This window comes from Thunnus albacares, chromosome 5 (assembly GCF_914725855.1).
Source record: "Thunnus albacares chromosome 5, fThuAlb1.1, whole genome shotgun sequence".
Lineage (NCBI taxonomy): Eukaryota > Metazoa > Chordata > Actinopteri > Scombriformes > Scombridae > Thunnus > Thunnus albacares.
Genome location: NC_058110.1, coordinates 18,867,129 through 18,882,585, shown reverse-complemented (window position 1 = coordinate 18,882,585; position 15,457 = coordinate 18,867,129). Strand labels below are relative to the sequence as shown.

At 40.5% G+C, this 15,457-nt stretch overlaps 1 long non-coding RNA gene across 2 annotated transcripts in view; it reads right to left on the bottom strand.

Annotated features, from left to right (window-relative positions):
* Positions 1–13,364: 13,364 nt before the first annotated feature.
* The window catches only part of LOC122982413, a 30,341-nt gene continuing 28,248 nt past the window's right edge, over positions 13,365–15,457 (bottom strand). The window contains exons 4-6 of one of the 2 annotated variants that reach the window (XR_006403438.1): positions 15,268–15,450; positions 14,871–14,997; positions 13,376–13,770 (exon numbers count right to left, since the gene is read on the bottom strand). This is a non-coding gene — a long non-coding RNA (uncharacterized LOC122982413). Of the gene's footprint in view, positions 14,998–15,267; positions 15,451–15,457 lie in introns of both variants that reach the window. The other variant, XR_006403437.1, reaches the window with a different exon arrangement.

Sequence of the window (15,457 nt, the reverse complement as noted above, 5' to 3'; positions counted from 1 at the left end):
ATGATATCTACTGTAATCATCTTTCCCTTGTATTTCTTTCTGCCTTGTATGCAGCAGTGTTAAACTGACATAAAGTCTTAATGATAACATGAGCAGACTCAGTGAGTATTGTTGCTGACACAGCTCGCAGCAGCAGCAGCACCGGGGCCGCTCTGTTCTCTCATCTCCAGTCATATCAGCATGATCAGTGAAAACGTGTGTTTCCCCCTGCTAACAGTCGGCTACACATAAGCACACGTACACGCTGAGCGCGTAAGAGAGCGTCTGTTTCAAATCCCACAGAGAGCAGGCTGATAAGGCATTCTGGGATTTACGAGACCTTTCATTTGTCGCTCATGATGTAAATTCTGTCACTGTCATCTTGGTTCTCTCGTGCTGCTCGACCTAACCAGATGAAGACGGAATAACTTAAAAAGGACTGGTAACTTCATAAGTTATGCTTTGAAAATTACTTATATTTTGTATGATTAACATCAAAATCAAGCACTCAAACTTTAATTCCTGTGCAGTGCACAGTGTAATATATGATAAATATATGATGAGCAGGAATTAAAGGAATTCAAATTTTAAATTTCTTGCTGAGAGTTTGATGAAAAGCCAGGAGACAGTTATCTTAGCATAAATACTTGAAGTAGCCTGGCACTGTCCATTGGTACATAAATAATCTGCCTACCAGCATCTCTAAAAAGCATTTTCAGACCTGTACTGTTTCGTGCGGCTGAATCTGGTTCGTCTTCCACATTGGTACGATTTGTTTGGGCAGGTCTGAGCAGAGCAATTGTACAAAACAACCCTACTGAGTCCCTTTGAGGATGTGGTCTCGGTCCGGTCCCAAATGAACACTGGAGCAATTTGTTTGCAGCAGGAATGTGATCCGACCCATCTACAAGTTTGAGCTAAATGGATCAGATGTGCTTTGCATACTGCATAATGCAGATGAGCAAAATTAACAGTTGCTAGCAGCTAGCCAGAGAGTGAACTGACCTGGGCTAGCGCAACAAAGAACGTTGCATTTTTGATTTTTGGCAGATAGGATCGTTTTCCTGTGTTTATGTTCTTGCTCCTGTACCACACATATCTGACTAATGAGTGGAGTGACCGTTCTCTTTTTTTATTTTTCTCTGTGTGAGAAGAAACCGAACTGAGGGCAAAACCAACTCGTCCACTGATTTGGAACAGAGCAAACAAACTATAGGTTTGAAAAAGCCCTAAAGTTCACTTTTTAAGACATTATATCTCCTTTGTTTAATTTGTATAAAAAACAGAATGTAAAGATGATGCCAAAATAGTAAATATATGCATCCCGCATAAAACTGCAACTTGTCATTTTTACACTTTGGTTTTTGTAAACAAATGAGATACAATGTGTTCATTATTAATGTAGCGGACTGCCTTTGCAAAATCTGCTTTTTCATTTGCGGCCATCAAACATTGGAATATGCTTCCAGCTGAGTTTAGAGGTTCTTTTACTGTTTCACTTTACACTTTATGCTAAGCTAAGCTAACTGTCTCCTGATTTCAGCTTCATATTCAACGTACTGATATGAGAGAGGTGTCAATCTTTTCATCCAACTCTGGAAAAGAAAGCGAATAAGAGCATTTCCCAAAATGTCAAACTTTAAACAACTACAATTCCTACACTCATTGCCGTTTTTCCAATGATTTCAATAAACATGTTTTTAGAATGAATATTAGACTAAATTCAGAATTGATATATTTTGCAGTATAACATACAGAGCATAATCACAAGGATCATACATTTCTGTAGCTGTGGTAAATGTGGGTGAAGTGTGTTGGGGAAATTTATGAATTTGTGTCAGGTGCAATAAGGGTTATGGGGCAAAGCTGGGAGGTTTGGGAAGATGGTGGGGTTATGAGAGGAGGGGGCAGGATGCTAAAGGAGTCTCAGTGAGTAAGAGTGTTCAGGGTAGGAGAATGGAGAGACAGAGGACCACCAAAGAGGACGTTGGAGTTCGATTAGAAGCACATGGCGAGACGTCCAGGCATTGAAACATTTTTTGTGTGAGGATCAGAGTTGGTTGGAGCAGTCGGACATGCATTAGGAGACTCTCAGGGGAGGGTGGGCTTCAACATCAACAAATACCCCTCGAACCGACAGTCAGGGGTGGAAAGTAACTAAGTTCAACTACTGTACTTAAGCACAACTTTGAGATACTTGTACTTTATTTGAACATTTCCATTTCATTCTACTTTATATGTAAACTCCTCAAAATTAACTCTCTAATAATGTTTACATATCAGTCACAGAGGCCATTTTTTATGGAGACTGAGTATTTGTGCTTTTGATACTTTAAATACATTTAACTAATAATGTTTGTACTTTTACTCAAGTAGGAGATTAAATGCAGGTCTTTCACACGTTATGAAGTATTTTTAGATGGTTTTATTTACTTACGTGAAGGAGCTGAGTACTTATTCCCCAACTGCCTACAGTACATTACAACAAGGCGAAAGAACCAGTCCTCAAGCTCTGATCCTCAACTGAAACCTGGCAGCGACAACCCAGGAGAGGCATCCAGGCTCTTAAAACAGTCCAGAGGCTGATCTAAGCCTCTGTGTATCTCGCTGTGTGTTAGATCTCCAGGAACCACGAGAGGGCCCGTCCATCAAAGTCAGAGATAGCAGAGTTTACTGAGACCTGACACAAGGGCAACATTTCACTCTGACAGTCCAGGACAAGTGCCAGCTTGCTGCCAAGGATATGCCAGCTTTTACTGGGCTGCTACAGCCAGCTACAACACAACTATTGTTAAAAGATGGCGTGAAGTCGGCTGTTCTTCACCAAGAAAATGTTTTCATTTTGATTCTGACAGTCTCTTACTGTTTTTTGACATCAGACTGGCAGACATAAAGGCTTATATATAGAGCTGGTAAACCTGTGTCACTATTTCACGCTGGGTAGAGTTTTAGATAGTGCCAAACACTCAAGAAAAAAAGCACATACACTATCCTGCCTGTGATGTGTACATTTCTGAGCGAGTTTTTAATCAAAGCTTTCAGCTTTTGGTGATATTACACCAACATTACATGCTAATATCAGTAATACAAAGGTTATTGAAGTCCTGTCCATCCCACCCAAGCTGAAATCAAGACAGCTGCTTTGTCCAGGATTGAACATGGCAGGAAATTGAAGGCCAGAGACAGATTCACAGGGCTTCAGAGTCTTTCAGACATGCCTGCTGGGCTCAGAGGAACACACAGGATGAGCTGGCTTTGACCTCAGTGACTGAAACTATGCGATAGCCTTTATCATGAATTCGCTTCTCCATTCGCTTGCCTGCGTGTTGCTTCTGAGCCTGAGTTCTAAGATGATAAACAGTTTTTCCTAATGATGTTGTTATACTCGACACACATTAATTATGCGCTGATTAAACACTGAGAGCACATGCTTCAAGTGTGTGTCAGTGATTTCACTATCACCAGCAACAACGATGATGATGATGACGACCCGATTAATGACTCACGATTTCAGCATAACACTGCACCGCCATGTGTAACAGAGTGTGCGGAGATTTGTTTGGACGTCTGGATGTAGAGGTAGTCTGGTCCTTTGCTTGTCCATGAGTGTCTGTTTACGCCACATAAACTATCTCTTACATCCTGTTGATGAACTCATCTCAGTATCCTCAATTTGTACAGTAGCATATTTTCACATTTCATTTTGTGTCACGGACTTGTGGCTTAACAGTTAAATTTGAATTGAAATATAAAAATTCTAACCACTAAATTCACACTGTATAGGTCCCCAAAATAGATTTAAAAATTGTGGTTGTTTAATAGTTACAAAAATAATTATTCCTCCTAGCATTTCGTCCAGACAGAGCTATGAGTTAAACGTTTTTTTTTTTTACTCTTATTATTATTGACACCCCCCACTCTCACTTAGACATATTAACAGACGCCCGGCAGACAGTTATCCACAGGGTTTTAAGTTTTAATATTTTGTATAGAGGCTGTATATGAGTTGTTGTTACTGTTTGTGCCAGGTATACTAGTCCCTGTCTGAGCCCCTTGATGTCTGCTGAGTTCACTAGGGTTGGTACTAGAGAGACTGGGACTGGTGGGGGTGACCACCATGCTGGAGTCCTACCTCCCAGTGTGTGTGTGTGTATGTGTGTGTGCCTGTGAATGCCTGCGACTAAACCGCATTTGATTTTTATACGCTTGTGGCTAACAGGAGCCAGATGTAGCTGCCTCCAGGGAGCTTACCATCGAAACAGCCATTTATTTCTCTTTTTCGCTCTCTTTAATGAGATGTGTGCATGCGTGCTTACGTACGTACTTCTCTGTGTGTGTATATACATTTGAGTAAAAACAGCCAATAAGCCACAACAGAATTTGCATTATTTATCTAGAACTGGTATGAGTTTGCTTGCTTGTTTAGCTGTGCCAAAGACAGGATGTGTCCTGTTCAGATGACTGAGCGTGAGAGTGAGGAGATCCATGATTTCATCACATAAAGATAAATGAGAAACAATAGATCAGGGTGTCAGAGCTCTGAGGACTCGCAGTTCTCTGGACGCTCAACCTGGCCCTGAGACAAAAAGATTCATGAAACCGAAGTGAGAGGTGAAGTAAGAGCTGAAAACACACACACACACAAAGATGAATAACATGCACTTATATGGTCCAAATCCCTCTGAAAAATAACCCTGGCATCATGATTGCAGTGCATTCATAAGTCATTCACTAGTAATTACAAACATGATATTGAAATTACAGCACCACAGTTTTCAAGTTTCTCTTCTAACACATATACATACTGTAGATGAGAACTGTAAAAGAGAGCAGGGATGATAAAAAGCAAAAGAGCAGCGATCGAGAGTGTTAATTGAAAGCGAATGTGTCTGTGCTGGCTGCTGGTCAGAGATGGGCCGTGGTCCCAGTTGGCTTCCACTTCAAAGGCCCTACCCGCCTGTCTCGAGCACACCTGCAGCCGGTTAAACCCTGCTCTCATCACTCAGGGCGTGGAGGGACCTCTCCTACAACTTGAAGCCCACACCACACAGCCTTTTGCCAAAGGGCCGTAATGGCCCGCGCTCAAGAATTCAACCTAAAACACCAGGTAGCCCATACAGCTTTCACGACAGAGCTGAACGTCAATCATACAGTGTGAGTGCTCACAGAACATCCACAGCAGGGCTCCTGCTGCTTCAACCACAAGGTCTGTGCCACCTCCATCACAGGTCACACAGGGCTCATATAACCTCCGCCATACGGTCTAGACTGAGGGTTTCATGGACCTCCAAATATATACAAATTAGTCACACAGAGAGCTATTAAAGAAGTGCTTTTGTTTTGTTCTTGTGTTCTGTTTAATTTCTAATTTGTAGAACTAAAAAGAGAAATTTCAGTCATTTTTTCTATCCAGAAATATCCAAATGTCTTAAATTGATTCAATTTTCACCTGGAAAATAAATTCAATAAATGCAATGACCAATATCAAGGGTTTTACTTCCCTCTCAATATGCAAATACATGTATTCTTACTTTCATAGTATTTTCATTTTGGCCAACTCAAAAAATAAATTGCAGGTCATTCACCATAGTTTGCATCTGACAAGCTTGTTTACTCAAGATGATAGATAGCCTAATACTTTAAACGTGCTGCAGCACAGTGCTTCTCATTGAAAACAGTTCAGTGTGGCTCACAGGGATGAGAAATGTGGTCCAATTTTGTTAAAAATATACAACATATTCATTCACACTACACTAAGAGTGTGGTCAAAGTGTTCCTGACCATATCTGAGAGTGATGTGGGTGATTAGATTCGCACTGGATGCATTTACATTTGCAATCTGTCCTGTTCTGATAACATTACCTTAGATGAATTTTAATATCACGTCTGTCATGTTTTTATTTTTCTCAGGATCTGATGGAACTTTTTCAAGGACTCAGCTTGCCTTAATGCACCATAAAAGGAGAGAAATGTGAAAGGACGGAAAGGTTTACGAGTCTAAATAAACACGAAAGAGGTTTCGAAATTAATCTGGACCACAGTTTCTTCTATGGGCTATACAGTAATCAAAGCACAAACATGCACATGCAGACAAAACCAATATCAGCTCTCAGTTACTGTGCCTGAAGCCCTCTTTGATGCTGTAGCCAACATAGCTCTTTCCCAGGATGCCTTTGTCTTTGACCCTCTGGACACAAGTCAAACAGTTTTCTCTCTGATGTGTTTGATGTACTGTTTTTTTTACAATTTGAGTGCAACAAAACAAGCTGTTAAGACAACAGTGACATAAAAACTTGCAAAATTGCAGGCAAACAGTTGCCTATTACACATTGAGCAGACAAGGAGCAACATCAACTTTCTTTTGGAGTCGTGTTTCTGGCTACCTGACGAATGTGAAATGAATATTCACTCTCGTTTTAGCTCTGTTTTGGTCTCCACTAACTTCTAAGGGAAATATCTGACTGTTTATTTGCCGCTCGGTGATGCGCAGTTAGCGTACACTGAAACCAGGTTCCTGCCCCGGTTGGAAACAGGTTTATGAGAGTAGTGAGAGTGAACCAAAACAGCGAAATTGAGGAGTTCGTCACTACGATGAACTATCACACCACACATAATCATTTTATCCATTGTTAGTATAAAAACATTATATGAGAAGCTTTATATATGCACAGTGGGGTCCAAAAGTCTGAGACCACATTAAATATTTTCATGTAAACCTGGAAATAGTCAGAAAGTTTGAGGGTCCATAAACATTAAAAACACAAGTAATGACATGTAAAATAAAGAATAAATATTAAATATTCTGTCCTATTTCTAGGTCAACAATCAAAGTTAAGCAAATTTGTGGCATTGAAACTTAACTCCTTTGAACAAAAGGTCAGATTTCCTTGAATTCTGTCACTTCCATTGAAGCATTCAGACGACACTCAGGTGGATTTGATCTACTCATCAGAGGCTTGTTCAAGTAACTCAACTTGCAGCCAGTGTTCACCTGTTATAAATATGACTGTGCCTCAAGTTTCCAGCAGATCATTGCTTACTAAGTACCATTGTGATAGTGGGAAACATGGCATCAAAACTAAATGAAAGTGTGAGAAGTCAAATTGTTATTCTAAGCAAAGAGGGGCTTTCTCAACGTCAAATCATGGCTAGACTAAAGCTTTCTAAGGGGGCAGTGCATGGAGCTCTAAAACGCTTTGCAGAAACTGGATCAGTTGTATCCAAAGCAAGATCAGGCAGACCAAAAGTGACCACACCAATAAAAAATCAATACATCAAGCTTAGTTCCCTGAGAGATAGAAAAGCAACTTCATCACAGATACAGAATTTACTAAATAAAGAAGAAAAGACTCCAATCAGCAAACGTACTGTCAAAAGAAGGCTGTCTTGTAGTGGTCTCACAGGATGAGCAGCAGTTTCTAAACCACTTCTCAGGAGGCGAAACAAGGCCAAACGCTTGGGGTGGGCTAAGAAATACCACTTCATTTGTCAGAGACATGCTGTACACTCTGGTTTGCATCTTTGTGGGGAAGGATTTCTATTGCAGCAGGATAAAGACCCCAAACACACCTCAAAGCTTTGCAAGAACTACTTGAAGACCAAAGAAGACCAAGGAGTCCTAACTGTCATGGACTTTCCTCCACAGTCACCTGACATCAACCCCATTGAACATTTATGGGGACACTTGAAGACTGAGAAAACCAATCATTATGTATCATCACATGAGGCTCTTTGGAACATTGTCAAATCATAACATGGGTCATCAGGTTTGCACAAACTTGTGGAGTCCATGCCAGCTCAAGTACATGCTATCGTTAAAGCAAAAGGGGGCCATATCAAATATATTATATTTGATATTCTGAAATTCATACTTCTGGGAACAAACTTCAGACTTAAGACCAGTTAATTGGGGATGGCTTGTCCAACTGGGGACAAAATCTGTGTCCCCAATTGGGAAAAAAGCTTTTTTGGGGCAGTGGTTAAGGTTAGGGTAAGTCTTCAGGAAATTAATGTAAGTCTATGTAATGTCCCCAGAAGTGACCATGGTCTGATATGTGCGTGTGTGTGTGTTAGGAAAAGGAAAGAGAAACATTAAAACTGTCTATTCACTATTTCAGTTTTAAATGCAACAGATTTTGACGTAATATGTTATTATGAGAATATTTTGCTGACAGACTGTAGCCACCCTGACAAAATAACTAATTTTTTCATCTGCATATGCACAATTACACATTTACGCACAAACATGATTCTCACCCCAAGTCTAATCGTAAAATAAATTGTGAACCTTTTAGATCAGCTTTTTTGCACCACATGGGAGTTGCGTGTTTAAACGTCATTTTCAGGCTTCATTACAGTCCATGTTCTGGTGCAGCCTCCAATATGAAAGGCAGACGTGGCATTGAATAACTATAAAACATTACACATACATACTGTGCAACACACATAGACTTTTTCAACTCCTAAAAGTAAATGAAAAACACAAGCTCCCGCCTATAGAAACGTAGGTAGCTGTTCTGCCACTATGATTTCAATCTTGTTTTAGAGGTTGACTCACTCTTTATCCTGTGTAAAATTAGAAAGACAGAAAAGAAGGATTCACTGTTTTACTGTTCAATTCACTGTTCACTATGCTATCACAGCTAGCCACCATGTGACCGGCTGCCCATGACCTGCAGTGTACGTCACACAGACAGTTCCCTACTAAAACAGGAAACTACTCAGCACAAACTAAGTTCCACTCAGAGGGAGCAGGGAGACACTGTGCTGTAAAAATGACCAGCATCCATAAAGGTAAATTTCAATTTGAATTATTTAAAAAAAAAATTATTTTTTTTTATTTTTTTTTTTTTTAAATCACTCTGTAAAATGTAAATGTTTGAAGTAGAAATGGAAATCAAAGCAGTGGGATTAAAAATTATCCCAGTCTATCCCATCTAACATGGATGATGTATGCCTGATTATTTTTGTCTGTGTGTATTACTGTCCCAGTCTATCTATTGCCAGTGGGGCTTGCCTGTTTTTTCCTAAGAAGTGTCTGAGATGTGTTAAACGTCAAAGAGGCCATGCTGTCCCGGATATCCCTTTGATCTCATCTGTATCACCTGCTCTACAGTCATAGTCTGAGTGTATGTCTATCTACAGTATGTGTGTGCCAGTGCGCGTTCATGTGCATGAATGCTGTGAATTCGTCCAGCATGACGGCATCCCTCAATGACCCAGTAAACATTTTATTATAGAGTTATCACTATCACATCTACGGACACTTTGTGTGTTCACAGCAGCTATAAAATCTATTATTGACAGGCTATCCTGGGGATAAAGAAAGAAAGGGTCACAAGTATGCAGAGCTTAGCTCTTTAGAGGCCAACCATGATGTAACATCAGGGTACATAGTGTAGCAGTGCTTATGAATGTGTGTGTGAGTGTGTGTGTGCGCGCGCGCGAGCATTTTCTGCATCTGCGCAAGCACAAACTTTCTCTCAATGCCCATGTCTTTTGATGCACCTTTTGCACAGAGGCAGAGTAATAATAATAATAATAATAATAATAATAATAATAATAATAATCTTTACTTACAGAGAACTTTTAAAAATACACGTTACAAAGTGCTTCACAAAGGCAGCAAAAAAAAAAAACAATTCAGTGTAGGAAAAAGCAAGAATAAAGAAAACATTTTTTAAAAGAAATAAATGACAGTACAAAGAAAATCAGGAAAGGCTCTCCAATAAAAGTATGTTTAAAGAAAAGACTTGAAAGAGAACATTGACTCGGCCAACCTGATTTCCTCAGGCAGATCCCCGGAGCCCTGACTACAGAGCCTCGGAGTCAGAGCCTCGGGCCCTGACCGCAAACGCTCTGTCCCCTTTAGTTTTCAGTCAGGCCTCTGGAACAGATAAAAGACCTCTGTCCAAGGATCTCAAAGTACGTACCGCCAAGTACGGTAATAAGAGGTCAGAAATATAGCAGGGAGAGAGGCCATGAAGAGCCTTAAGAGTAATCAGTAAGATCTTAAAATCTATTCTAAAACATACTGGGAGTCAGTGTAAAGAGGCTAAAACAGGCGTGATGTGGTCACGTCTCGTGGTTCTGGTTAAAACTCTGGCAGCTGAGCTCTTTACAGTCTGGAGTCGACCAATAGATTTATGGTTCAGGCAAGTAAAAAGGCTGTTGCAATAATCCAGGCATGATGAGATGAAGGCATGTGGTCCCTGTGTCTTTAAAAGTTAAAATAGACCGTATTTTTGAAATATTTCTAAGATGATAAAAACATGATTGCACAAGCTTTGTGGTGTGCTGCTCAAAACTTAAATTACCATCAAACCAGACGCCAAGATTCTTTGCAACAGGCTTGATTTGATCCAATAGGGAACCAGCAGATGGCAGACTTTCTTTTGCCATGTGCTGGGACCCAATGACAAGGGTCTCTTTTTGTTTGAGTTCAGCTGAAGAAAAATTTTTGACATCCAGTTTTTGACATCACAAAGGCAGGTGTTAAGTGTACTCAGTATGCCAGGGTCTGTGGATCTAACGGGCAGGTATATCTGCATGTCATCAGCATAACATTGAAAAGAGACACCAAGTCTACGAACAATGTGCCCATTATTCATAAGGAAAATAAAATTGGTCCCAAAACCGACCCCTGAGGCACACCATACTCAACAGAAGAAAATGAAGAGACATAGTTGTTCACAGAGACACAGAACCTCCGACAGGTAAGATGAAAACCATTTTAAAGCTGTGCCAGATATCCTCACCCAGTGCCTCTGTCTAACAGGATGCTGTGATCAATTGTGTCAAAGGCTGCACTAAGGTTCAGGAGTACAAGGACTGAGCACATGCCATCATCAGCAGCCATTAAAAGGTCATTGGTAACCTTGAGCAGAGCAGTCTCAGTGCTGTGATACTTCCAGAAACCAGAATGAAACTTTTCAAAAATGTTATTTTCCAGTGCAGAGAGATATTGCTTAGACTCTTTTTTTTAATATAAAAGGTAACTTGGAAATTGGTCTATAGTTTTGAGGGAGGGATCCAGCCCAGGTGTTTTTTAACCATGAATGTGCATGAGCAGTTTTAAAATAATCAGGGACAAAATCATTAGATAAGGAACTATTAAAAACAGAAAGCAAACAGGGCCCAACAGATTCCATTACTTTTAGTAAAAACGTTGTTGATATTACATCAAGAAGGCTGGAAGACACTCTCATATATGATACTGTTTCTAAAAGTTCAGACAAAGTAATGGGATAAAACTGGTTAAAACTATCTTGTTGCGCGTGAAGGACAGAGTAAGTGGCATTGGGGGTAAGAGAGTCTTTAATTGACTCCACTTAATCATTAAAAAAGGTAAGAGCATTTAATAATCAACATCACTTTCAGCTGTGACACAAGGAGGGGCTGGATTTACCACCTGATTGACAGTCCTAAATAAAAATCTAGTTATGTTGACGGACAGAAATAAGTTTGGAAAAATAGTGTGTTCTCGCATCCTTAACCATATTGTTATAGTGTAATAATATCTTCTTCATAATATTGTAATGTACTTGGAGACCAGATTTTTTCCATCTGCGCTCTGCTTTCCTACATTCCCTTTTACAGCTGCGAATATTGTTGTTTATCCAAGGCTGCTTTCTTTCTGAGGACTTAAGAGGTGCAATAATATTTAGTGAAGACAAGCAGATTGAATTGAAACGGTCAGCCAGTTCATTGGTGTGGGAATATTCAGCCAGGTGTAGGCTTTGACAATCAAACAATGCACAGAACTTTGAGATGCTTTGCTCATTAAAGGGGACCTATTGTGCTTTTCCTTATTTTCAGTCATACATATAATGCCACAATGTTGGATGTTCACATTAAACATGGACAAAGTGTCAAATAATGAGGTAAACATATGTAGAAGTAATCCCTGTGAGCAAAAAACATTGGCTTCAGACTGCTCTGAACACTCGGTTTCCAACGATTTTTCTACTTTCAGCCTGAGCTGACATTGGCTCATGATGGATTTCTTTATATGGTCATCTGCTCCACTAACATTATTGCATTTTTCCATTGTTTTGAGTCAAGTTGAGCTGGCATGCTGTGAGCGTTTTTCCATTACACAGCACAGCAAAGTAAAATAAGTTGTTTACCTGTTGGAGGTGTGCTGGTCGTCTGCAGCTCTTCATCAAACATCACCATCACTGTGGCTGTTTCTGCTTGTACTATTCCTCCCTGCATTATTTCATTATTTCTCTGAGCAAATAGCTCCAAATATCTCCATATGCTGTTGTTTCTACCGGTTTTTAGCACTTCTAACAAAGCTCTGCTAATGAGGAACACATTTAATTTCCTGTAAATTCTTCACAATAAAAGTCTCCCATTATTTAGTCATTTAAAAGCTTTTAATTTGAAGCAGTAAAGTAGGAAATGTTAGGTCTGCATCAGTGGTAACGGGAGGGGGGCCTTAAAGAGACAGGAGCTGAAACTGCCTGTTAGAGACAGAGGCTGAACTGAGGGGCTGCAAAAAGGCCCAGTAGAAGATAAATAAGGAGTTTTTTTGAACTGTGAATCATACAAAGCTACTCTAGTGGAGTCCAAAAATAAAAAATATAGAGCTGGAAATGAGTATAATAGGTCCCCTTTAAGGATGCGAGTGCACGAGGAGCGGAGTGAGACAGTATTAAAGTGTAATCGAACCCCCAGATCTGAACCTTTGAGGCGTGGGGGAGGGGTTGAGGGGAGTGAAGGGCAGGAGTGGAGAGGGGAGTTGAGGCAAGAGGGCAGGAGTTGCTCAGGGACATATAAAAATAATAAGAGGGAGATAAACAGTGAAGCGACATTTAAACGGGCTAGAAGTCATTTCGCATTCTGTCTTGTAGCTCTTTATCTCTCCAGCTGTCTGTTCCTGTAGTTATCAGCTGGTAAAATCTTTAAAAAAAATCAAATCGTGCTGTAACGGGAGCCATTACTGAACCATTCTGACCGCAGCTCTGAATCTGTCCACCGTAACTGGCGTTTTAGCAGAGCAGGTTAAGTTTCGGTTGAGCTGCTCCACAGTGGACAAGTTCAGCTGACAGACAGGCCAGACGGTTTCGGTGGAGATCTGGTTACACCACGATTTAACGTTTTAAAACAAGATTTTATCAGTTTATAACTGCAGGAACAGACAGCTGAACAGTTGAAGAGCTGCAGGGCAAGATGCGAGGAGGATTTCTGTTGCTTTTGCAGCTGCCAGAAGCGCTTCCTCCTGCGGACAGACGCAGACAGAGAGACACCCTCCAGCAGACCAGTGCCGCTGTTAGCTGCCGTCAGTTTACGCTGAAGCGTAAACTGTCTCTCTCGATCAGCATATATTTGAAATAGAGAGCAGGGCTGGGGGAGGTGGGCGTTTTCATTCTACCATTTATATAAATTTCATGACGTAGAGACCTCCCAAACAGTTGACTCTACGTCGGCATTGGCCCCGCCTTTTCAGGGCTGATTTTTAACGGCAGATGACAGGTTGAGCCATTTTCAACCTATGAAATGCCGATTTTTATAAATCTGGTGTCAATGTCAATATTAACACCAGCATTGATATGTTTCATCACAGGAAAGTCATATAATATAATATAGTTTACAGCTCAAAAAACATGTTTTAGTGTGCAGTACCTCTTTAATAACTGGAAATGCACAGTTAAAAACTATACATTTGTGATTGTAGTTGACAACAGGCCCAGACACCTTCTCTGAGAGCTAGCCAATCATTTCTGAAGCTTTTGGAGTTCCAGCACCGCTGTGTTTGTTCAAGGCAGTCCATCTCTGTCAGCAGATCTAAATTTACAGGACAATAAATTATCACAGATCTGGTGCTCTGGCTCACACTCATGCATATGCGTGCACACATACACTCACACATGGCAGCTTGTCTGTCCCTGGAGGACGGTGTATTTATAGGGTTTGTGTTGTATTCTGACCTTTTGTTAGCTTTATAGATAATTCTACTGGATTTTCAGTTGATTAATATCTAAAAGCCACACAGGCCTGGTACTTTCATCCTCACAGCTACTTAACACGCAGAAATTATGTCAGCATTAAATCCATCACCAAAAAGTCATCCTGCAGGGATTAAAATAAAATATTTATAATGGAGACTGCAATCATCTGGAAAACATGGTCATTTGTTCAAACACTTAAAACATTTGTGTTTTACCCTCACAAGCAACCTCTTGTGGCCATGCGAGTCATGACAGACGTGTCTGGGCAAGGTTATAGTGTCTCGAAACCTTGTGGAGAAGAGAACTCACACCAACAGTTGATGCTGGTATCTTTTATTAGGGTGATCTTTGCCATAACTTGACAAAGAAGTTTTAGTTACCTAAAAATACTTGTCTTTTGAATGTTGTATTTAACATGCTTTCTCCACAAAAAAGTTAAGTATCTCATTAAAAATTCTCAAAATTAAAACTACTCCCTCATTAAAAAATCCAAATATTTTTTTTACTAGATTATGATAACTTCTATCAGTAAAAAGTCCATTCTCAATGTGCACCGGAGGTTTCTACTTCACACTTATGAGTTACATATTGAACCACGACTGGCTTTCAAACTAATGGTGATGTCAAAAATCCTGCTCATTATGTGCGTGTCTTAAATTCAGATTCAAGGTGAGCACATGAACGCTCTTTCTCCACGTGACCACAGACAGTCACATGAATCAACAGTTTTGGAGGGCATTGACAAGCGATGTTGTCCTGCTGCTGATTGGGGCACCAGATTAGAAAATGCTCATGTGAGTTGTTTTATAAGACAGTGATGAACAACCTATTTTTCGGTTTAGCCAGGAGCACTTGTTGTTAGCATGAAATGTTGGTAAATAATGGTGGATACAGGAACACTCCCTATCTTTCCTTAAATTGCTTCAGGTCACCCACTTTTTGTCTTTGTTCCTCCCTCCACCTGTTCTTTGCTCTTACTCACTTCATGGACCTGCACTGTGTTGAGTTTGCCTCTGTGTGTCCCATCAGTTCCCTGACGACAGGCTGTCCTCCCTGCTCCAGCCTGCCAAAGGATGGGAATACACGCTGAGCTCATCCCTGGACTGCCTGACTAGTGACAACCCACAGCATGATCCCTACAAGGGACACATTACTGGACCATTAGTCCAACCCTTCCACCTGGAGTGCATGCCTCTGGTTTGCCCTTGGTTCATTCAGCCCATTCCTCTCTCTTCCTTCAACTTTCCTTTCAGAAATAATCCTGAGTGATTATAATGTATCAACACAGAAATCAATTGGATTAGTCCAAAACCCCTGCCTCTGTAAATCTCACCTTTATCCCTCCTTCACCCCAGTGCAGCATTTAAACACAGCAACTCCCGTCAGTACTTTTCCTCTGAGGAGATGGTTGCCAGATTGGACCTTGTACATCAGGGCAAACTTTTCTTCCAACTGACAAGAAGGCACTTGACTCTGTTATTGTTTATGAAGAGAAAGCTGGGGTCAAGTTCACAGGCTGGGAG